General features: G+C 46.1%; 1 long non-coding RNA gene across 1 annotated transcript; it reads right to left on the reverse strand.

Moving 5' to 3' along the window:
• Positions 1-2586: 2586 nt before the first annotated feature.
• On the reverse strand, positions 2587-23259 carry LOC139248771 (uncharacterized). The gene is made up of 3 exons (XR_011591065.1): positions 23203-23259; positions 2820-2915; positions 2587-2726 (listed from the first exon to the last, which is right to left on the reverse strand). It is a non-coding gene; the product is annotated as an uncharacterized lncRNA (long non-coding RNA).
• Between the last annotated feature and the right edge of the window lie 22 nt (positions 23260-23281).

The following is a 23281-nucleotide window of genomic DNA, read 5'->3' on the forward strand; positions in this document are numbered from 1 at the left end:
GTTACACAGATCCTGAGACCCGGGCTCTATCCTTCTGGTTACACAGATCCTGAGACCCGTGCTCTATCCCTCTGGTTACACAGATCCTGAGTCCCGTGCTCTATCCCTCTGGTTGCACAGATCCTGAGACCCGTGCTCTATCCCTCTGGTTACACAGATCCTGAGACCCGTGCTCCCTCCCTCTGGTTACACAGATCCTGAGACCTGGGCTCTATCCCTCTGGTTGCACGGATCCTGAGACACGTGCTCTATCCCTCTGGTTACACAGATCCTGAGACCCGTGCTCTATCCCTCTGGCTACACACATCCTGAGACCCGTGCTCTATCCCTCTGGTTACACAGATCCTGAGACCCGTGCTCCCTCCCTCTGGTTACACAGATCCTGAGACCCGTGCTCTATCCCTCTGGTTACACAGATCCTGAGACCCGTGCTCTATCCCTCTGGCTACACAGATCCTGAGACCCGTGCTCTATCCCTCTGGTTACACAGATCCTGAGACCCGTGCTCTATCCCTCTGGTTACACAGATCCTGAGACCCGTGCTCTATCCCTCTGGTTACACAGATCCTGAGACACGTGCTCTATTCCTCTGGTTACACGGATCCTGAGACCTGGGCTCTATCCCTCTGGTTACACAGATCCTGAGACCCGTGTTCTATCCCTCTGGTACACAGATCCTGAGACACGTGCTCTATCCCTCTGAAGACATTACTGCTCTGGCTCACAGTGCTGATTGCTTCAGACACTTCTCCAGAGGGACCCACAAGAAAGCAAAATATGAAAATGGAAAGGCTCCTGGGGATTAGCGACCGACAATATGATAATTTAATCTGGGGTCTAGTAGCTTATTTAACGGCTTCTCATCTGAATTTAATAATCAGGAAAGGAATATCGGAGATTTACCGGGGCTAATGACGTCTGTCATGTCTCTACACGCTGTGTGCTGTAAAGGGCTGTTGAACTTCCCGATAAACAGGGCGCCATCTGCTGCTGATAGTGCGTTATCTTACTCACTAATACTGTAAATATTAAACATTTGATGTTATAATTGGACCACAAATACGTTTCTGACTATTTCCCCAAACTGTGCAGAGTTTCAGTAAAGAGCATGTCCGTTCTCCTCTTCCGTTGAGGTTCCTTTTGAAATAAGGAAAACACAAACCTGAGTTGACGGAGACTGGCCGTCTGTATCCGGACAGCAGAAATTACACCCAGATTCTTAGAAGTGGGAGGATAGGAGCAGACTCCGGGAGGGCAGTGACAGACTGGCGAAATGGGAGGACACATAGCGATGGAACTTAGCACAGAGAAGTGTGAAGTGATGCTTTTTGGAAGGAAGAATAAGGAGAGGCAATATAAATCGATTGGTAGTTTTAAATGGGGTGCAGGAACAGAGAGACCTGGGGGATCACACACACATTTGTGAAGGCGGCAGGGTAAGTTGATAAAGACGTTAGATCGCCATAATGGAAGATTAGCTTTATAAGTAGTACAGAGTAAAATGCAAGATAGTTATACCAAAACTTAAAACATCAGTGTTATGACTCAGCTAGACTACTGTGTCCAATTCGAGGCACCACGCTATAGGACGGATGTACAGGATCTGGAGAGGCTGCAGAACAGGTTAGCTGAATGGTACCAGGAATGAGAAACTTAAATTATGCGGAGAAACTTGAGAAGCTGAGATTGTTCTCCCTCGAGCAGAGATGCTTTTTGGAAGACTTAATCGAGTTGTTCAAAATTATGAACCTAAAATAGCGCAAGTAAGGAGAAAATGATTCGCGTGGCAGGCAGGTCCAAACCAAAGGACATGGTTTTCAGATAATTGGTAAAAAAAATATGAGGGTTTTTTTTTTAAGCAGTAAGTTGTGATCATCTGGAATGTCCTCACTGAACGGGTGGAGGAAGCACATTTAACTTACATTTCACAAGGGAATATTATATATAATTCAAAATAAGTAAAAATACAGGGCTACGGGGAAAGAGCTGGGGAAGTGGGACTAATTTGATCGCTCCTACAAAGAGCCAGCACAGGCAAGATTGACTGAATGGTCTCCATCTGTGCTGTAGGATTCTATGATTGTAAATAGTTGAACATTCCGATTCGTGTGTCAGATACTGGAACTTAACATCAGTGCCACTCACACACACAGTGACTGTCACACCCACCGTACCGCACACACCCACACACTCACAACATGGAACTGGAACTGGATTGCAATGTGAGCTCCAGCAGATATTAAACTATGGGGCAGCACAGAAATAATTATAAGCAAAGTATTATGATCACAGCAACTCATTCCCATGATTGTACAGACGGTGTCGGAGTGGGATCTTTCTGTGTAGATTGCAGAACCGCCCACGATTAGAAGCACAAATCGGTTTGAATCAGTTTTGAATTATTCAGCAAATGCTGCATTTATTTCAGTTCTCATCGGTTATTTTGTGACTGTGTGAAGTTTCACTGAACTGACCCACAATTTAACCCTCACCTTCAGAAATATCAGTCCGTCTTTTTGCTCCAGCTGTTTCTGTAACTTTGAGAGTTGCTCCTGAATAGAATTTAAATTCTCTTGAATTTCTCGAAGGTTTTTCTCCATTGTTTCTACAATCTTCCCCTCTTGTTCCCTGAGATCTCGGATTAAACACTGCTCTTTCTCAGTGAGAATCTGGTGCATTTTAGCGAACTCGGATGTGATGTGGGTCTGCAGACTGCTCGACTGTTCCTACCAAATTAAATGTGAAACATAATTAATGTCCCGCGATAGAGTGAACAAAACTAACCAAGATCCCCGAAAATCAGCTCAGGAAGACCTTACCCTAACTCCGGAAATCTGCTGTTTCTGTTTTAATTCCGTTTCTAGAGCCGCCGATTTCTTCTCTGTGAGAGAATCTAAGGAAGATTTCAGCTTAACCTGCGATTGGGAGAGAAAATCACAGAATGAAAGTGTTAGACCATGAAAATGTGATACAATAATCAGGTGATCCAATCTGTTCCCTTTTACCTTGTAGATTCCAACAGCTTCTTTAATGGTCATGAAGCGGTGCTCTCTGTGTTCCCGCGCATCTCTACAGATCACACAGATCAGTTTCTTGTCAGTTTCACAAAACAGCTTCAGTTCTTCCTGATGTTCCTCACAGTGAAGTTTACTTTTCTTCTCTTTTGGATTCCGGGTTAATTTTCGAGCTTTCTCGGCCAGACTCGCTCAGGGCCGACTAACCTTGAGGTTTATTTCCGGAAACTCCGCTCTATATTCTGGGCAGGAGTTTGTCTCCTTCATTTCCCAACACTGTGAGATACAGGAGCGGCAGATGTTGTGTCCACACTCCAGTGAAACCGGATCGGTGAACAAATCCAGACAAATGGGACAATTTAAATCCTCAGCTTGCTCTGTGGAAGCAATGTTCACAGTCAGCACGTCCTGATTCAAGCCACTGTCACTTTGGATGTCACTGAGCTGCCGAAAACCTTCAATTCAGTGATTTCCCGATGAAGTTCACTGTAATAATCAGGGAATTATTATTATACACTCGTCTATGTCCCGTCGATCTTTACACTGAGAGATAAATCTTAGAACAGTTTGAAGGACAATGTTCGAGCACGGAGGGGAATAATTGAACTCTGTCCACGAGGGTGAAAGTCCATGCTGGGTTGGCAGTGGGAGCAGAGAGAGAGGGAGGGATGGGGAGAGAGAGGGAGGGAGGAGGCGGGGATGGGCAGGGACCCAGATTCCAGTGGACTTTGCTCCAGGCTGAACTCACTGCCAACTACAAACCCTCTGGTGACACATGGTTTGAGATAGAGATCCATAAACTGAATCGCGTTAATGATTGCAGCCGCTCACCCGAAAACAGAAAGTGCCCTAAATGTCGAGGAGTGATATCAGGTGAGAGGCACAGAGCAGAGCTTTAGAGGGATTGTATCTGTGAGCTTCCATTGGATCTGCTAGAAAGAAATAACTTGCATTTATATAAAGTGCTTAAATTACTTTTGAAGTGTAGTCACTGTGGTGACGGAGGAAAGCACATCAGCCAATTGAGCACAGCAAGATCCCACACAGCAATGAAATAAATGACAGGAACATCTATTTGAAGTGTTGGTTGAGGGATAAATGTGAACCAGGACACTGGGGAGAATTCCCTGCTCATGTTGGAATAGTGCGATGACAGACTGGGCAGTGGTTTAAGGTCTGACAGTGCAGTGCCCCCTCACTAATACACTGGGATTATGTGCATAAATATTTGAGGTGAGACTCGATCCCACGACCTTCTGACCCAGAAGTGAGAGCGCTGCCCCTGAGCCACAGCTGACACCTACTCCTGGGGCAGAGGCAGTTACCCACCTGCTTCTGGAGTATTTGCTTACAGAGGAAGTCTGGAGAGAAGATGCAGTGGATTTTCTGTCGAGAATGTGGAACTCGCTGCCACAAGGAGTGGTTGAGGGAGAGAGCATTGCTGCATTGAAAGGGAGGCTTGAATTTCAAGATTACTTTATACCGTACAGAATGTATTTAGAACTTGTTTGTATATGTTTGAATAAATATAGATCATTTTTGGAAGTAGAAAATAATCTCGGGATACTCAAGCTGTGTTTCGGAGATTTGGGGTCTGTGGATTCACATCTGAGGCAGTGCTGCCCTCCCAGTCCCTGATAAAGTGGAAGTACATCACAGGGTGTGGGGGTGGTACTGTGGGACAGACCAGTGGGAAATGGGAGGGGGTGAATCGACATCCTATTGGGATTGGTCTTTAAATCTTCCTCCTACAGGAAGGACTCCTCCCCATCACCAGGATGGTGGGACTGCTGCCTCCCACACAGAGGCACCTCTGACCCCGGCTGCTGTTCCAGCTTCAGTCATTTGTACAACTTTACCCGGCTCAATCCGGGAGTCCCCCCTGGAGTGTGTGTGGGAATGGGTGGGAGGGGAAGGGGGAATGGAGAATGACTGCACCGGCTCCAGGAAGCCTCAGTTCCGCCGGTGTAAATTTCAGATACAATCACTCCGCACTCAATGTTAAATGTCCCCCGCACCACTCACAACAACACCGGGTTCCAGAGAGCAATGGGTGCCGCTTGCACCGAGTGTTGCTATGGGACAAGTGACTAAATATATCTGGTGACGTACTTCTGTCCTTTGAATATCATTTCAATCGGCCTGTCTGTGTGTGGCAGGAAATCCAATGGGCGGGAAAATAGGTGGGCTGTGTCCAGAGCCAAATCATTCTGGTGAATCTGCACTGCCCCAGACTCTGCCATTTAAAGAAACATGAGCTGGTGGACAACATTGAGGTCCACGGTGACCACACCTGCAATAAGTGATGGTTGCTCGAGGAACGTTAGCTCCGTATTGATGAGCTGGAGTCCGAGCTTCAAACGCTGACAAATCAGGGAGGGGGAGAGTGACCTGGACTCTGTGTTCCAGCAGAGAATCATACCCCTTAAGTTAAATAATTCAAATTTGGTCGGTGGTCATGGACAGGAGGGTGTGACTGTGAGTGAGGCAGGTATGGGGATCCAGGACTCAGTGATTGAGGAGCCTCGGCCCTTGCTCTTGTCCAACAGGTTTGAGGCTCTTACTCGCTGTGTGGACGAGATCAGGGAGGATGATCAAACTGACCACAGCACCGTGGTACAGGGGGCATTCAAGTTGTGGGAGTAAAAAGAAACATGGTAGTGTAAGGGGACAGTATAGTTAGGGGGATATATATTGTTCTCTGCAGGTGTTAGGGGACAGTATAGTTAGGGGATATATATTGTTCTCTGCAGGTGTTAGGGAACAGTATAGTTAGGGGGATATATATTGTTCTCTGCAGGTGTTAGGGGACAGTATAGTTAGGGGATATATACTGTTCTCTGCAGGTGTTAGGGGACAGTATAGTTAGGGGATATATACTGTTCTCTGCAGGTGTTAGGGGACAGTATAGTTAGGGGATATATACTGTTCTCTGCAGGTGTTAGGGGACAGTATAGTTAGGGGATATATATTGTTCTCTGCAGGTGTTAGGGGACAGTATAGTTAGGGGATATATATTGTTCTCTGCAGGAGTTAGGGGACAGTATAGTTAGGGGATATATATTGTTCACTGCAGGTGTTAGGGGACAGTATAGTTAGGGGGATATATACTGTTCTCTGCAGGTGTTAGGGGACAGTATAGTTAGGGGGATATATATTGTTCTCTGCAGGTGTTAGGGGACAGTATAGTTAGGGGGATATATATTGTTCTCTGCAGGTGTTAGGGGACAGTATAGTTAGGGGGATATATATTGTTCTCTGCAGGTGTTAGGGGACAGTATAGTTAGGGGATATATACTGTTCTCTGCAGGTGTTAGGGGACAGTATAGTTAGGGGGATATATATTGTTCACTGCAGGTGTTAGGGGACAGTATAGTTAGGGGGATATATACTGTTCTCTGCAGGTGTTAGGGGACAGTATAGTTAGGGGGATATATATTGTTCTCTGCAGGTGTTAGGGGACAGTATAGTTAGGGGGATATATATTGTTCTCTGCAGGTGTTAGGGGACAGTATAGTTAGGGGGATATATATTGTTCTCTGCAGGTGTTAGGGGACAGTATAGTTAGGGGGATATATATTGTTCTCTGCAGGTGTTAGGGGACAGTATAGTTCGGAGATATATATTGTTCTCTGCAGGTGTTAGGGGACAGTATAGTTAGGGGGATATATACTGTTCTCTGCAGGTGTTAGGGGACAGTATAGTTAGGGGATATATACTGTTCTCTGCAGGTGTTAGGGGACAGTATAGTTCGGAGATATATATTGTTCTCTGCAGGTGTTAGGGGACAGTATAGTTAGGGGATATATATTGTTCTCTGCAGCTGTTAGGGGACAGTATAGTTAGGGGGATATATACTGTTCTCTGCAGGTGTTAGGGGACAGTATAGTTAGGGGGATATATATTGTTCTCTGCAGGTGTTAGGGGACAGTATAGTTAGGGGATATATACTGTTCTCTGCAGGTGTTAGGGGACAGTATAGTTAGGGGGATATATACTGTTCTCTGCTGGTGTTAGGGGACATTATAGTTAGGGGGATATATATTGTTCTCTGCAGGTGTTAGGGGACAGTATAGTTAGGGGATATATATTGTTCTCTGCTGGTGTTAGGGAACAGTATAGTTAGGGGATATATATTGTTCTCTGCTGGTGTTAGGGGACAGTATAGTTAGGGGGATATATATTGTTCTCTGCAGGTGTTAGGGGACAGTATAGTTAGGGGGATATATATTGTTCTCTGCAGGTGTTAGGGGACAGTATAGTTAGGGGGATATATATTGTTCTCTGCAGGTGTTAGGGGACAGTATAGTTAGGGGGATATATATTGTTCTCTGCCGGTGTTAGGGGACAGTTGTGGAAGAAAACGATCTATGTAGTATGGTAAAGGGAAGGGTTAAAATCACTTCTTGCTGATATTGTAGAAATAATGGAGCTAGAGAAAACACCCAAACTTCTTTGTCTTAAGAAAACAAAAACTGATTATCTGTTCCTTGCATGAGTCTCCTAAAACTGATTATCGACACAGACAGGGAGAAACTGATTATCGACACAGACAGGGAGAAACTATGCAAGAACAGGTAATGTGTGCCTTCCGGGATTAACTTTTGTATTCTCAGAGTAACATGATTAATGTTAATGTGTGGAATTTGAAGATAAAACTCCTCTTTTTACTGTATAAATATAGCGCGGGTTCTCCTGTAAAAGTCAGAGTTCTGCCTTAGTGTGGACTAAGCGGGCTCTCCGAGATATCTCGTTAGAAATAAACTTTCTCTCGAAGCACGGCTCTGAAAGTCTCCGCTGAGTTAATTTAAGCTAAAATTTCCTCGACAGATTCTGCCGTAGTCAGGCAGGATCTCAAAAAACGAGATCCAAAAGAACCAAATTTAACTTTGAAAAGAGAAGAGAAAAGAGGAATTTTAAGGACCTTCCTAGCTGAAAGGGGGAAGGTACCAAGGCCGTCCTAGCTAAAAGGGGGACGAGCCACCAAGATCCCTTGAAGGGTGAGGCATTTAAGGTAGCTACCACAAAGAAGCTAAAATAACAAGAAAGCAATAAGGAGACCCCGAGCTGAGCGGAAAGAGAACACCGGTGAGCGCTTTGTAAAATATTACTGTATATTTTGTAGGCGTGTCCTTAATTCTCATTTCAGAAAAATCGCGAGACGTCGCACCCGGAAGAATAAGAAACAGCTCTAGTCGAGCAGGGCGCTCGCGCCCAGCTCCTAGAAAAGGAAAGAAAGACGACCCCTTGACCAAAGGAATGAAATTACATTCTAAAACCGAAAAGAGAATCCGTAAGGTAGTAAAGCAACGAGAGAAGGTAGGAGATCCAATTGTGCCGCCCGGCTCGCCGGCGGACACTGTAATTAAAGAAACAGGAGATGACCGATATGCGGTAACGTTTAGTAGCGATTTGTACGGTTGGTCTGATGGGGATTGGCCATATGGAGGAAGTTTTAAACTATCTTTAATTGAGGAATGGAGAAAAACAACCAAGGAAGGAGGGGGAGACCCTACTTGGGACAAGGATTACATGGAAAATTGTTTTAATAAATGGATTGAGGTTGCTAAGAGACATCAGCCTCCGAAAAATAAAAATTCGGAGAATAAATCAGGAGGAAAAGAAAAGGGGAAAATGAAAAACCTCCCTCTTATAGCTCTCCAAACCTCCCTATCCCCTCAGCACCCACCGTGGGACTTTATCCTCGTATAGAACCCCCAAAGCGAAATAGCTGGCAGGAAATTATAGAAATGGTTATTGCCCATAGAGATCAAGCCCGGAGAGAACTAGCTGTCCTCTCGGCCCCACCACCTAATGGAGGAGCCGATGGAGGAAATCCGGAGGTATTAGGAGCAGGGGCTGAAGCAGCAGAGGGAGGGGAAGTCAATCAGAGATCTGGGATGAGTTCTCGACTAAGGTCGCAAACAACCCCAGCCCAGGCAGAAGCCGACTCTACCCTCCTCCTCCAAAATCCCAGGGTAATGATAGGAACCACAGCGGTTTTAAAACCCTGGTCCCCGGGAGAGGCCAGAGATATGATCTCTGCCGCCCCAAACCCGTTAAAGAAACCTATAGCATTTCACAACTGGCTTGAGCAGACATGTACGATTTACAATCCGCTACCGGGGGATATTAAATTATTATTACAAGCAGCCTACGGATCCTCCTGGCAGGGAGTAAAAGATATGTTCTCTATCCCGCCAGGAGAAAGGGGGGATTGGAGAGTTGATGATACCTTGCTGGACAACGGCAATGAGTCATTAACTCACTGGCTGCAACATAGGGGAAAAATGCAATTCTGCAGGGAGCTAAAAAACATGGGGACATTGGGGAAGTCACCCGCTGTCTGCAGAAAGCGGAAGAATCAATGATAGATTTCGCAGGCAGGTGGAAAAATAGCTGGGACGAGCATGCAGGAATACCCTTGGATCAAAACGAACTTTTAGCAGTGCAGACCTTGTTGAATTGTATGTTACCACAGCATGCCAGAACGTACAAGATCAAGGTCTTGGACTGGCAAGGAAAAAACTGGAAGGAAACAATTACAGTACTGGCAAACATGGACAGGGAGGGACTATTTACCTACAAAGATAACAAAGCCAAAACAGCAGGACAATACTATCAGCAGAAAGGAAGAGGACAAGCACAGAATAGAGGAGGGTTTGGGGGAAGGAGGGGAGGAGGAAGAGGACAGTGGTCCCAGCGAGATCGCTCACAAGATGAGTGTAGAAATTGCGGAAGGAAGGGGCACTGGGCTCGAGATTGTAGGTGCCCACCTAAACAGTTTGGAGGGTTACAGGGGAATTTCCCCGAACCTACACCTCCACTGGCCCCTCAATTTTCCTTTTCTAACCCCAACCCGCACCAATCAGCATAGGGATGCCCCGGAGGTGTAGTGGTACAGGCGGCAACCCTCCGCTTATCTACAGACATAGAAGAGAATCCTTTGACAGTAATAAAAGTGGGAAACACTTATGTAAAGTTTCTGGTGGATACCGGTGCTACTATGTCTTCTGTACCACCCTCTGTGGGATTACCTGTAAGCAACACTACCGTCTTGAGCATGGGGGTGGCCGGTATCCCCCTGAAAGAATTTTTGTCCGAACCTACTAAATTGACAATTGAAGAACAACAAGTAGATAATGAGACTTTGATAGTCTCTAAAACAGCCCCTCTCCCTTTATTAGGAAGACAGACTTTGTGCAAACTAGGAGCCACAATATATTGCACAAAGGAAGGGATGTTCATGGAGCTCCCTCCAAATAAAATCCATCAGTTCTTTGATGGTTTTAAAAGGGAGGAGGGGGAAGATAACAAAGAAAAGGCTGCCCTCTATTGTTGGCAATTGAGTGGCAACTTCTATTCCCCCCTGATACAGGATATTGTAAAAAGCTTAAAAGCTAAATTTGACTCTAATACTGAAGAATTGATGTATATAATTTTAACAAGCTTTGAGGCAGTTCAGGTGCACTGCACAGCCTGGTACACTCGACAAAAAGCTGAAACTTACCAGTGCTTAATACAGCCCTTTCTAGATAAAGATGAGATAATAGAAGCTACACCCCGCATTTATTTCGGACCAGAAGGATTAGGGGTAGCCATGGATTTGACACCCTTACAGCAGAAGTGGTTTAAAGAAGAGAACTCGACACCCCATCTGACATTGGCTGTAAAACCGCCAGCGAAACCCAAAGATATGGGTCCGATGATTGTAGAAATAGAAAAGGAGAAGCAGCATCAAGGCTATAGACCTTGGGCAGTAATAGAATTACAGAATGTCCAGATAGAATTTATCACCCGTTCCAGGGGGATTCTCCAGTGGAAAGGTAAAAATCATGCCTCCACCTTTAAAAAACAGCAACCCCCTGGACAACCGAGCCCTCAGCTGCCAATGGCATTGAATCAAGTGTCTTCTGAACTTTGGGCAAAACATAAGAATCATGTTGGGAAGGTACATTCTGCAGCACCCCACCGGGTACGACTGATAAAGAACGCCGTGTTACCAAGCATTAAGCAGTACAGACTGCCTCCAGAGGCAGAAGATGGGATAGAGCCAGTCATTTCTGCATTGTTGGAACAAGGAGTTCTAGAAAAGACACAGAGCCCGTGTAACACTCCGATACTGCCCATACCAAAGGTTAATAGGCCGAATGAGTTGAGATTTGTGCAAGATTTAAGAGCTATTAATAAGATAGTAGTCCCCATCACCCCTGTGGTACTGGACACCAACATTGTGCTATCTGCCATCCCACCAACAGCAACTGTCTTTACTGTGATAGATCTGTGCTCAGCCTTTTTCTCCATCCCAGTAAATCATGAGCGTCAGTATCTGTTTGCTTTCACCTACAAGAAGCAGCAGTATACATGGACCCGGTTGCCCCAAGGGTACACCGAAAGCCCCGCAGTATATGCAGCAGCAGTAAAAAGAGACCTCGAAGACTGTTTATTATCAGACCAGTCTGTACTGTTACAATATGCGGATGATTTGCTTGTGGCTTCCAGCCACGGATACAGATGCATGCAAGATTCCCTGAAATTATTACAACACCGATGTGAAAGAGGGCACCGAGTATCATTACAAAAGTTACAATTTTGCCAGACTCAAGTCCAGTACCTGGGTTTCCACATATCTCAAGGGCAGAGGCAGCTAGGACCCGAAAGAATTCAGACTATTCAGAGTATCCCCATACCAAAGACAAAAAAGGATATTTTGTCTTTTTTGGGGATGGTGGGGTACTGCAGACAGTGGATCCCTGATTATCGAGAATGGGATGCGGTCCTAAGATCAGCTGCCCTAAATGATGCCCCACCCAAGGTGGAGTGGACCCCAGAGAGGGAGGAGGCGTTTGAGCAGCTAAAGAAAGCTATCACTAACGCTCCGGCATTGGGACTTCGAACTATTCTAAACCCTTTCAGATGTATGTGAATGAGAAAGAAGGATTTGCAACGGCAGTATTAACCCAAGAACATGGTGGGGGAAATAGACCAGTGGCCTATTATTCGGTTTTCCTTCCTCCAGTAGTGAGGGGAATGCCAGCATGTCTACGCGCTGTAGCCGCTACTGCGGTCATGGTGGAGGAGTCAGTACCTATTGTTTTGGACTATCCGTGTACTGTCGTTACAGCCCATGCAGTGCTATTACTATTGAACTCCGCCGCCACCCAGCATTTCACAGCATCTAGAAGAACAGGTTATGAAGTACTGCTGCTATCACACTCTAACTACACCTTTCAACGCGCGCCGATAGTAAACCCCGCCACTTTTGTTCCCACCAGAGAAATAGAGGATCCAGACCAGCACGACTGTCTGTTAACAGTGGAATTAGCCACCTTGCCGAGACCAGATTTGCTCACAGAGCCCATGGACAATCCTGATCTCATTCTCTATACGGATGGGTCATCGTACAGACCATCAGATAATTTGCTTTTGTCAGGCTATGCAATTGTAAACCCCCATGAAACTGTTGAAGCATTTGCCCTGCCTCCCGGAACCTCGGCTCAGGCTGCTGAATTATTTGCCCTCACCAGAGCTTGTATAATAGCAAAAGATCAAACTGCCAATATCTATACTGATTTTAGATATGCATTCGGTGTGGTCCATGATTTTGGACAACTATGGAAAAACAGAGGCTTTATCACCTCTGGTGGAAAGCATATTAAGCACTCTCAATTGGTGCTTAATCTATTAGACGCCATTCAGTTGCCAAATAAGGTAGCCGTTATGAAATGTGTAGCACACACAATCGGTGAGGATGAAGTGTCAGTGGGAAATAGGGGGGCTGATGAAGCAGCCAAACAGGCCGCTTCGGCACAGACAGACTGCCTTCAAGCAGTCTCAGTCACCCTTCCACAGACACTTGACGTCCAACTACTTAAAACAGCCCAACAACAAGTTACCATGCAAGAAAGAAGGACTTGGGAAAACCAGGGTTGCTTTCTAAAAAATGACATTTGGTATCACCCTGATGGGCGAACTGTTTGCCCTAGACCTCTATTCTTGCCCCTGTCTCGCCTAGCACACGGTCAGGCTCACATGGGCAAAGGAGGGATGATACATGCTATTAATGCACAGTGGTATGCACCAGGAATAACAGTGGTAATTGAAAAAGTTGCTAGAACATGCCAAATTTGTCAACAAAATAACAGAGGTAAAACACCTGCTGAATATGATCATCTACCCCAACCTAGTATGCCCTTTGAAAATTTGCAAATTGATTTTGTCCACATGCCTCCAGTAACAGGTTTAAATACATATTAGTCATAGTAGACATGTTCACAAGGTGGGTAGAAGCGTACGCCACTCGGAGAGACGATGCCCGAACAGTAGTAAAGATTCTATTTAAAGAAATAGTACCAAGATATGGGATACCTATGGGAATCAACAGTGACAGGGGAACACACTTCACAAGAAAAATAGTGCAAAATCTTGCAGAAGCACTAGGTTTCCAGTGGAAGTTACATATACCATATCAACCTCAGTCTTCAGGAATAGTAGAGTAAATGGGATAATAAAATCTACCCTTACAAAGATATGTCAGGAGACAGGATTAAAATGGCCAGACGCCCTACCGTTGGTACTACATACATTAAGAAACCAGAAAAACCGAAACACTGGTTTGACACCGCATGAAGCCTTATTGGGAAGGCCAATGCCGACCGGAGTAAAACCACCACTGGTAGCGGAAAAGGTAGCATTAATTTGGAATGATGAAAAATCACTAAAGTATGCTCAGGCCATGTGTGAAATAGCAAGAAGTCTGCATGACCAGATAAAGCAGACACAGGTGCCCCTGTCGGAAGGAAATATGCACCCATTCAAGCCAGGAGACCAAGTGTTAGTGAAAACATTAAACAAAGAATATTTTTCTCCTCGGTGGAAAGGACCGTATCAGATAATTCTCACGACGAGAACCGCATTGAAATTGGAAAAGCATCCAAACTGGGTGCACGCCACCCGTTGTAAATATTACTTCCCCAATGAATCACAGCCAAAAGAGACATAGAACTAGGACGTGCTACGGTTACCTACCCAAGAAGACGGCCATCTTCTCACCAAAGAACTGTACTGACCCCTCTTTTGTGACCCTTCGCAAGGGTACATTGAACCTAAAATAAGACACCCAGAGTTCAGGCCGAATGTCAGAACTTGCTTGTATGCCAATTTGGGCCTTTATTATTTGGATCACTGTTACCCTCGTGCTTGCGTGCTGCTATTTTAACGAATTAATACAGGAGTGTTATAGAAACAGAGAAAAAAGGGAAGATGAGGCGGGACTCTTGGAAAAGCTGTAAGCGGACATTGGGCATTCTGATCATTTTAGCAGTAGGAAGAGTCAGACAGAAAGAAGGAAAAGAATGGAAGGGAGATATGGAGTGGGAAAGAAGTGATAGGTCAGAATGGCAAGATAACTTTGTGTGCCCGGAAGGAAAAAATTGTAAAATAGGGAACTTCACAGTAATGTGCAAAGCTTGTGGAGTGGGGATAGATCCACGAACAGGAGAAGTGAAAATAAACAGTGAGGAGGGATTCAACATAACGCTAAACTGGAAGGTACATATGACCTGCCTAACAAGCAACGACCAAGGTGAGGACCAAGAAACCAATGGCACATTCTGTGGACCAGAAGAAGATTGCTACTTTGAAATAGGAAACAGAGAATGGGTAAAATGTATGAACCTCACGAAAATACTAAATGGAGTAACTTATATTAAACAATGGACCCATAATAAAATTAAACATTCCCCCCGAGATCGGGGACATTTGAAACGAATATTGACCACCTGTATCCCAGTGGTAAGGTCCCCGGGGGTAGCTAATTTAACAATACAAATTAAATATCCCCCGAAGAAAGAGGATGGCTGCAATATAACAAGTGTTGAAGTCTCTCTGAAAAGGCCCCGGAGAAGAAGACGGGGTGTGTTGGGGACTTTGTTCGGTGGAGTAGGAGCTGGGATGGGAGCATTGAACTCCATGGATATCGAGACCCTACAAAACAAAATCCAGGTAATCGGAGGACTAGTGGGGAAAGGCATAAAAATAAGAAATGCCTGGGATGAAGGATTACAGCAATTGCAGGTATCAGGTTATATCACAGACGAAATGACCTGGGGGCAGAATGAAAAGATAGAGAAGGAAATAGAAAACCTAATGAAGAAACAAAAGGAAGTAAATAAGTACACCCATTGCAAGTTCAGGGAGATGATCAGACAGTTACTGAGAGCCGAGCTAGAAAGGAAACACATGGGAGAGATTACTGGAAATCAATCAGAAAGATAAACTTCTAAATTTAACCATTAAACCCCAAGAAAAATATACTGGTTGCAATTTAAAAGGATGTAACATCACTATGGAAATAGTAAATAAGACAAAAGGAGAAATATGGTGTCAGTTCCAAGTAATACCCCAGTTGTTCGGACGAAACTTCTGGTACCCAGAATTTAAAGGAGACTGGGTCGATGAAAGAATCTAACACATCACGACAGGGGATGTGCTAGGTGGCCGTTCGCAATGGTGTGTCCCTATCAGACTGCCATACACGAACCATGCTCTCTACAGCACCCCACTGGAATATGTAGATGGGAACTAAAACCAACCAATGACACCGATATTTCTGAAGTAGGACAGAATGAGGTCTGCCTGACGGGAAATAGACCTGTCTACCTGGACGGAATTCTGTATAAACCCCCCATTAATACATGTGTGAGAGAAGTCTACATCCTGTATGATCCAGAAGAAAGAAGAACTTATACTTTTGGGCAGTGGCAGAATGTAGTAAAATATCTGTCTGTGCACAAAATTGATCCTTTACCCCCTGTAATTAATTTGACCCGATTGCACAATTTGATAAAAAATGACAAACAAATAGAGGAGGCTCTGTCCAAAAGGGGCCGAGACATCCACCAGTTCAAAATAGAAATGAGTTACAAGAAGGGACAACGAGTAAGAATTGCGAATGCAGTCACCTCCCTGACAGTACACCACTGGTGGGATGTGTTTTCTGGATGGTCCCCCAAAGCTTCAGCAGTACTGAAGCTTGCTATACACCCCATAGTAATCGTAGGTGTGGTCATGCTTATATTACTAATAATCATGTGTGGGACGTGGATAAAAGGCTCATTAACCAGGTAATGGGCCTAGTATCCCAAGGAGAAGGGAAAAGTATGTTTGTGAAAGGAAGGTTAAGCCGCCCAGAAGAAAAATGAGATGAATATGACGAAGAAGAATGCCTCAAGATGCGACCCTACCCCGAAGGATATGAACCCCCTTTTTAATAAAGAAAAAGAAACTGTGTTGATTGGTTATAAAGATCAACAAGGAGGGAGTTGTGGAAGAAAACGATCTCTGTAGTATGGTAAAGGGAAGGGTTAAAATCACTTCTTGCTGATATTGTAGAAATAATGGAGCTAGAGAAAACACCCAAACTTCTTTGTCTTAAAAAAACAAAAACTGATTATCTGTTCCCTGCATGAGTCTCCTAAAACTGATTATCGACACAGACAGGGAGAAACTGATTATCGACACAGACAGGGAGAAACTATGCAAGAACAGATAATGTGTGCCTTCCGGGATGACCTTTGTATTCTCGGAGTAATATGATTAATGTTAATGTGTGGAATTTGAAGATAAAACTCCTCTTTTTACTGTATAAATATAGCGCGGGTTCTCCTGTAAAAGTCAGAGTTCTGCCTTAGTGTGGACTAAGCGGGCTCTCCGAGATATCTCGTTAGAAATAAACTTTCTCTCGAAGCACGGCTCTGAGAGTCTCCACTGAGTTAATTTAAGCTAAAATTTCATCGACACACTATAGTTAGGGGGATATATACTGTTCTCTGCAGGTGTTAGGGGACAGTATAGTTCGGGGGATGTATACTGTTCTCTGCAAGTGTTAGGGGACAGTATAGTTAGGGGATATATATTGTTCTCTGCAGGTGTTAGGGGACAGTATAGTTAGGGGGATATATATTGTTCTCTGCAGGTGTTAGGGGACAGTATAGTTAGGGGGATATATACTGTTCTCTGTAGGTGTTAGGGGACAGTATAGTTAGGGGATATATATTGTTCTCTGCAGGTGTTAGGGGACAGTATAGTTAGGGGATATATATTGTTCTCTGCAGATGGTAGGGGACAGTATAGTTCAGAGATCTATACTGTTCTCTGCAGGTGTTAGAGGACAGTATAGTTAGGGGATATATATTGTTCTCTGCAGGTGCTAGAGGACAGTATAGTTCGGAGATCTATACTGTTCTCTGCAGGTGTTAGAGGACAGTATAGTTAGGGGATATATATTGTTCTCTGCAGGTGTTAGGGGACAGTATAGTTAGGGGATATATACTGTTCTGTGCAGGAGTTACGGGACAGTATAGTTCGGGGATAAATACTGTTCTCTGCAGGTGTTAGGGGACAGTATAGTTCAGAGATATATATTGTTCTCTGCAGGTGTTAGGGGACAGTATAGTTAGGGGGATATATACTGTTCTCTGCAGGTGTTAGGGGACAGTATAGTTAGGGGATATATACTGTTCTCTGCAGGTGTTAGGGGACAGTATAGTTAGGGGATATATACTGTTCTCTGCAGGTGTTAGGGAACAGTATAGTTAGGGGGATATATATTGTTCTCTGCAGGTGTTAGGGAACAGTATAGTTAGGGGGATATATATTGTTCTCTGCAGGTGTTAGGGGACAGTATAGTTAGGGGGATATATATTGTTCTCTGCAGGTGTTAGGGAACAGTATAGTTAGGGGGATATATATTGTTCTCTGCAGGTGTTAGGGGACAGTATTGTTAGGGGATATATATTGTTCTCTGCAGATGTTAGGGGACAGTATAGTTAGGGGATATATATTGTTCTCTGCAGGTGTTAGGGGACAGTATAGTTAGGGGGATATATATTGTTCTCTGCAGCTGTTAGGGGACAGTATAGTTAGGGGGATATATATTGTTCTCTGCAGGTGTTAGGGGACAGTATAGTTAGGGGATATATATTGTACTCAGCAGGTGTTAGGGGACAGCATAGTTAGGGGATATATATTGTTCTCTGCAGGTGTTAGGGGACAGTATAGTTAGGGGATATATATTGTTCTCTGCAGGTGTTAGGGGACAGTATAGTTAGGGGATATATATTGTTCTCTGCAGGTGTTAGGGGACAGTATAGTTCGGGGGATATATACTATTCTCTGCAGGTGTTAGGGGACAGTATAGTTAGAGGGATATATACTGTTCTCTGCAGGTGTTAGGGGACTGTATAGTTAGGGGGCTATATATTGTTGTCTGCAGGTGAGAGCGTGAGTCCCGAAGGCTATGTCCGATGCAATGGTTAAGGACATCTCCTCTGGGCTGGAGAGGAACCTGGAGTGGGAGGGGGAAGATCCAGTTGCCGTGGTTCACGTCGGTACCAATGACATAGATCGGAAAAAGAAAGAGGCTCTGCTGAGGGAGTCTGAGCAGCTCGGGACTAAATTAAAAAGCAGAACCACAAAGGTATTAATCTCTGGATTACTGCCTGAGTCACGAGAAAATTTGCAGAGTGAGACAGGAAGGGACAGAGCGTAGACACATAAGATAAAATTAAAAGCTCTATATCTGAATGCACGAAACATTCGAAATAAGATCGATGATTTGACAGAACAAATAGAAATAAATGAGTATGATCTGATAGCCATTACAGAGACGTGGTTACAAGGTGACAAAGGCTGGGAAGTGAATATTCAGGGTATCTGCCCTTTCGTAAGGACAGGCAGAAAGGAAAAGGAGGCGGGGTATCTCTGTTAATAAGGGATGAGGTCAGTGCAGTAGTGAGACATTATACTGGTTCAGAACATCAAACTGGGTCGAGGCAAGAAATAATAAGGGGAAGAAGTCACTGATGGGAGTGGTCTACAGGCCCCCAAACAGGGGGCTGAGGGAGGCACAGAGGGTGGGGGAGCAGGGAGAGCTGGGGGCCGGAGAGGGCAGAGGGAGGGGTGGCAGAGAGAGCGGGGGGAGGGGGCAGAGAGAGCAAGGGGAGGGGGGGCAGAGAGAGCGGGGAGGAGGGGGGGAGAGAGAGCGGGGAGGAGGGGGCAGAGAGAGCGGGGGGGGAGGGGGGACAGAGAGAGCGGGGGGGAGGGGGGACAGAGAGAGCGGGGGGGAAGGGGCAGGAGAACAGGGGCGGAGGGGGACAGTGAGAGCGGGGGGGAAGGGGCAGGAGAACAGGGGTCGGAGGGGGACAGAGAGATCGGGGAGGAGGGGGGCAGAGAGAGCGGGGAGGAGGGGGGCAGAGAGAGCGGGGAGGAAGGGGGGGCAGAGAGAGCGGGGAGGAAGGGGGGGCAGAGAGAGCGGGGAGGAAGGGGGGGCAGAGAGAGCGGGGAGGAGGGGGGGAGAGAGAGCGGGGAGGAGGGGGGGAGAGAGAGCGGGGAGGAGGGGGGGAGAGAGAGCGGGGAGGAGGGGGGGAGAGAGAGCGGGGAGGAGGGGGGGGACAGAGAGAGCGGGGGGGAGGGGGGGCAGAGAGAGCGGGGAGGAGGGGGGCAGAGAGAGCGGGGGGAGGGGGGCAGAGAGAGCAAGGGGAGGGGGGCAGAGAGAGCGGGGAGGAGGGGGGGAGAGAGAGCGGGGAGGAGGGGGCAGAGAGAGCGGGGGGGAGGGGGGCAGAGAGAGTGGGAGGAGGGGGGGGCAGAGAGAGCGGGGAGGAGGGGGGGCAGAGAGAGCGGGGGGGAAGGGGCAGGAGAACAGGGGCGGAGGGGGACAGTGAGAGCGGGGGGGAAGGGGCAGGAGAACAGGGGGCGGAGGGGGACAGAGAGATCGGGGAGGAGGGGGGCAGAGAGAGCGGGGAGGAGGGGGGCAGAGAGAGCGGGGAGGAAGGGGGGGCAGAGAGAGCGGGGAGGAAGGGGGGGCAGAGAGAGCGGGGAGGAAGGGGGGACAGAGAGAGCGGGGTGAAGGGGCAGGAGAACAGGGGGCGGAGGGGGACAGAGAACGGGGAGGGGTGGTGGAGGGGGAGAGTTTGGTGTAAACTATGTTTTAGCCGCTGTTTCCAAAGACCACAGGGACATACTGCTGGGAATAAAATATTTTGCAGGAATGACAGAGCCCACCACAAGTGATGCGATGGAAATAGATACACAGCAATTCCATCCGAAGGAGAAACTTACATTCTAATGTTCCTGACAAATGTCTCAAAGTGCTTCACACAGTGTATTACTTTTGAAGTATATTTCCGGCTATGATACAGGGCAACGTGTCCAAATTAGACTTCCCCTCTCCCCAGCCCTCACAATTCCGCTCTCCAAGCCCAGGCAGCTCAGTCCTATTTGCGTTTACAGTTTTTGCCAGTTCTCTTATTAAACTCACTCTTGAAGCTGCTGATACCCTCAGCCAACGAAGCCTCCCTTACTTCCCATACCCTCCGCATAAAGTATTTGGGAGTGATTTTCGTCTCACAATCGCCCGGATTTACACCGTAAACGGAGCAGTGTGGAATAAAAATTCACCCGCAGTGCTTCCCACCTGGTTCCCACCAAGACCCGCCGGGAAATTATGCCGCAGCCGTGAAATAGGAATCCAGCGCTCCCGCACTAAACATGAGAGAAGCCTCATTAGTTTATGCAAACCGGATCCCAGAATGTACATGGGACCACAATACAATCTTGGTCTTCCATTGGACGGTGTGTGAGCTGTGCAAGTCCCACCCAGTGGTACAGTCTGCAGAATGGCCCAACCTGTGGTCCTTAAAGGGACCGCTGGAACCCCCACAGGGAATGGTGCAAGGAGTTAGTTCCGTCCGGTGTCCTGGGCAATATTTATCCATCAACAAACATCATGAAAACAGGTTATCTGGTCATTGTCACGTTGCTGCTTGTAGGAGCTTGCTGTGTATAAATTGCTTGTGGCATTTACTACATTACAATAGTGGCTACACTTTAAAAACTCTGCTTTGGCTGCAAAGAGTTTACGGATGTCCTGAAGTCGTGAAAGGTCCGATAGAAAGACAAGTTTGTTCTATATGCTCCCCTTTGTAACAGTTTCTCTGTGGCCGGGAGGTGCATGAATTGTCCTGTCTGCTCCTCGGCATTGCCCATTGCCACACACACCCCGGCATTGCCCATTGCCACACACACCTTGGCATTGCCCATTGCCACACACACCTTGGCACTGCCCATTGCGACACACTCCTTGGCATTGCCCATTGACACACACACCTCGGCATTGCCCATTGCCACACACACCTTGGCACTGCCCATTGCCACACACACCTTGGCATTGCCCATTGCCACACACACCTCGGCCCCGCCCACTCTCCCTGCATTTTCCTGCCATTTTCTCAGTTTGAACATAAGAACATAAGAAATAGGAGCAGGAGTGGGCCATTTGGCCCCTCGAGCCGGTTCCGCCATTTAATAAGATCACGGCTGATCTGATCATGGACTCAGCTCCCCTTCCCTGCCCGCTCCCCATAACCCTTTATTCACTTATCATTCACAAATCTATCGATCTCCGCCTTATAAATATATTCAATGACCCAGCCTCCACAGCTCTCCAAGGCAGAGAATTCCACAGATTTACAACCCTCAGAAGAAATTCCTCCTCATCTCAGTTTTAAATCGGCGGCCCCTTATTCTGAGACGATGTCCCCTAGTTTTAGTTTCTCCGATGAGTGGAAATATTCTCTCTGCATTCAGCTTGTTGAGCCCTCTCTTTATCGTATATGTTTTGATAAGATCACCTCTCATTCTTATGAACTCCAATGAGTAGAGGCACAAATACTCAATCCATCTTCATAATTCAACCCCCTCATTTCCAGAATCAACCGAGTGAACCTTCTCTGAACAGCCTCCAATGCAAGTATATCCTTCCTTAAATACGGAGACCAAAACAATACTCAGTACTCTAGGTGTGGCCTCACCAATACCCTGTACAGTTGTAGCAGGACTTCTCTGCTTTTATACTCCATCCCCCTTGCAATAAAGGCCAATATTCGATTTGCCTTCCTGATTACTGTCTGTACCTGCATACTAACTGTTTGTTTCATACACAAGGACCCCCAGGTCCCTCTGTACAGCAACACTTTGCAATTTTCTCCATTTAAATTATAATTTGCTTTTCTATTTTCTCTGCCAAAGTGGATAACCTCACATATTACCACATAATACTCCATCTGCCAAATGTTTGCCCACTCACTTAACCGGTCTATATCCCTCTGCATATTTCTTGTGCCCTCCTCACAATTTGCTTTCACACCCATTTTTGTATCATCAACAAACTTGGCTACATTACACTCGGTCCCTTCATCCAAGTCATTAAATTAGATTGTAAATAGTTGAGGCCCCAGCACCGATCCCTGCGGCACCCCACGAGTTACTGTTTCTCAACCGGAAAATGACCCATTTATCCCGACTCTCTGGTTTCTGTTAGCTAGCCAATCCTCTAATCATGCTAATATATTGCTCCCTACCCAGTGAACCTTTATCTTGTGCAGTAACCTTTTATGTGGCACCTTATCGAATGCCTTCTGGAAATCTAAATACACCACATCCACTGGTTCCCCCTTATCCACCCTGTTCATTACATCCTCAAAGAACTCCAGCAAATTTGTCAAACATGATATCCCTTTCATAAAACCATGTTGACTCGGCTTGATTGAATTCTGCTTTTCCAAATGTCCTGCTACTGCTTCCTTAATAATGGACCCCAGCATTTTCCCAACCACAGATGCTATGCTAACTGGTCTATAGATTCCTGCTTTCTGTCTGCCTCCTTTTTTAAATAGCGGTGTTATGTTTGCGGTTTTCCAATCCGCTCGGAACTCCCCAGAATTCAGGGAATTTTGATAGTGGATGCATTGGTTGTAATCTGTCACTGCAGCCACTTCTTTTAAGACCCTAGAACGCAAGCCATCAGGTCCAGGGACCTTGTCCGCCTTTAGCCCCATTATTTTACCAAGTACTACTTCTTTAGTGAGGGTGATTGTATTAAGTTCCTCCCTCCCTATCACTACGTTGTTGTAGACTCTGACTGTGTTAAACCTCTGGATGATTAACTTCTCTCTCCGGTTTCGGATCATGAATACTTCAGTAAGATCACCTCAAGCCCTCCGTTATCCAGTGCAAAGACTCCTGACTTCCAGATTAAACACGGACATCAGTTTAATCTGGGGTCTGGGGGCCGGTTTAGGCCCTCCTCATCTAGATTAATAAATCAAGAAAAGGAATATGAGAGATTTACCGGGGTTAATGGCTTCCGTCATTTCTCTCCACACTGTGTACTGTAAAGGCCCGTTGAACTTTCCAATAGACAGGGTGCC

The sequence above is a fragment of the Pristiophorus japonicus genome, unplaced genomic scaffold (assembly GCF_044704955.1).
Source record: "Pristiophorus japonicus isolate sPriJap1 unplaced genomic scaffold, sPriJap1.hap1 HAP1_SCAFFOLD_293, whole genome shotgun sequence".
In the NCBI taxonomy this organism is placed as follows: domain Eukaryota; kingdom Metazoa; phylum Chordata; class Chondrichthyes; family Pristiophoridae; genus Pristiophorus; species Pristiophorus japonicus.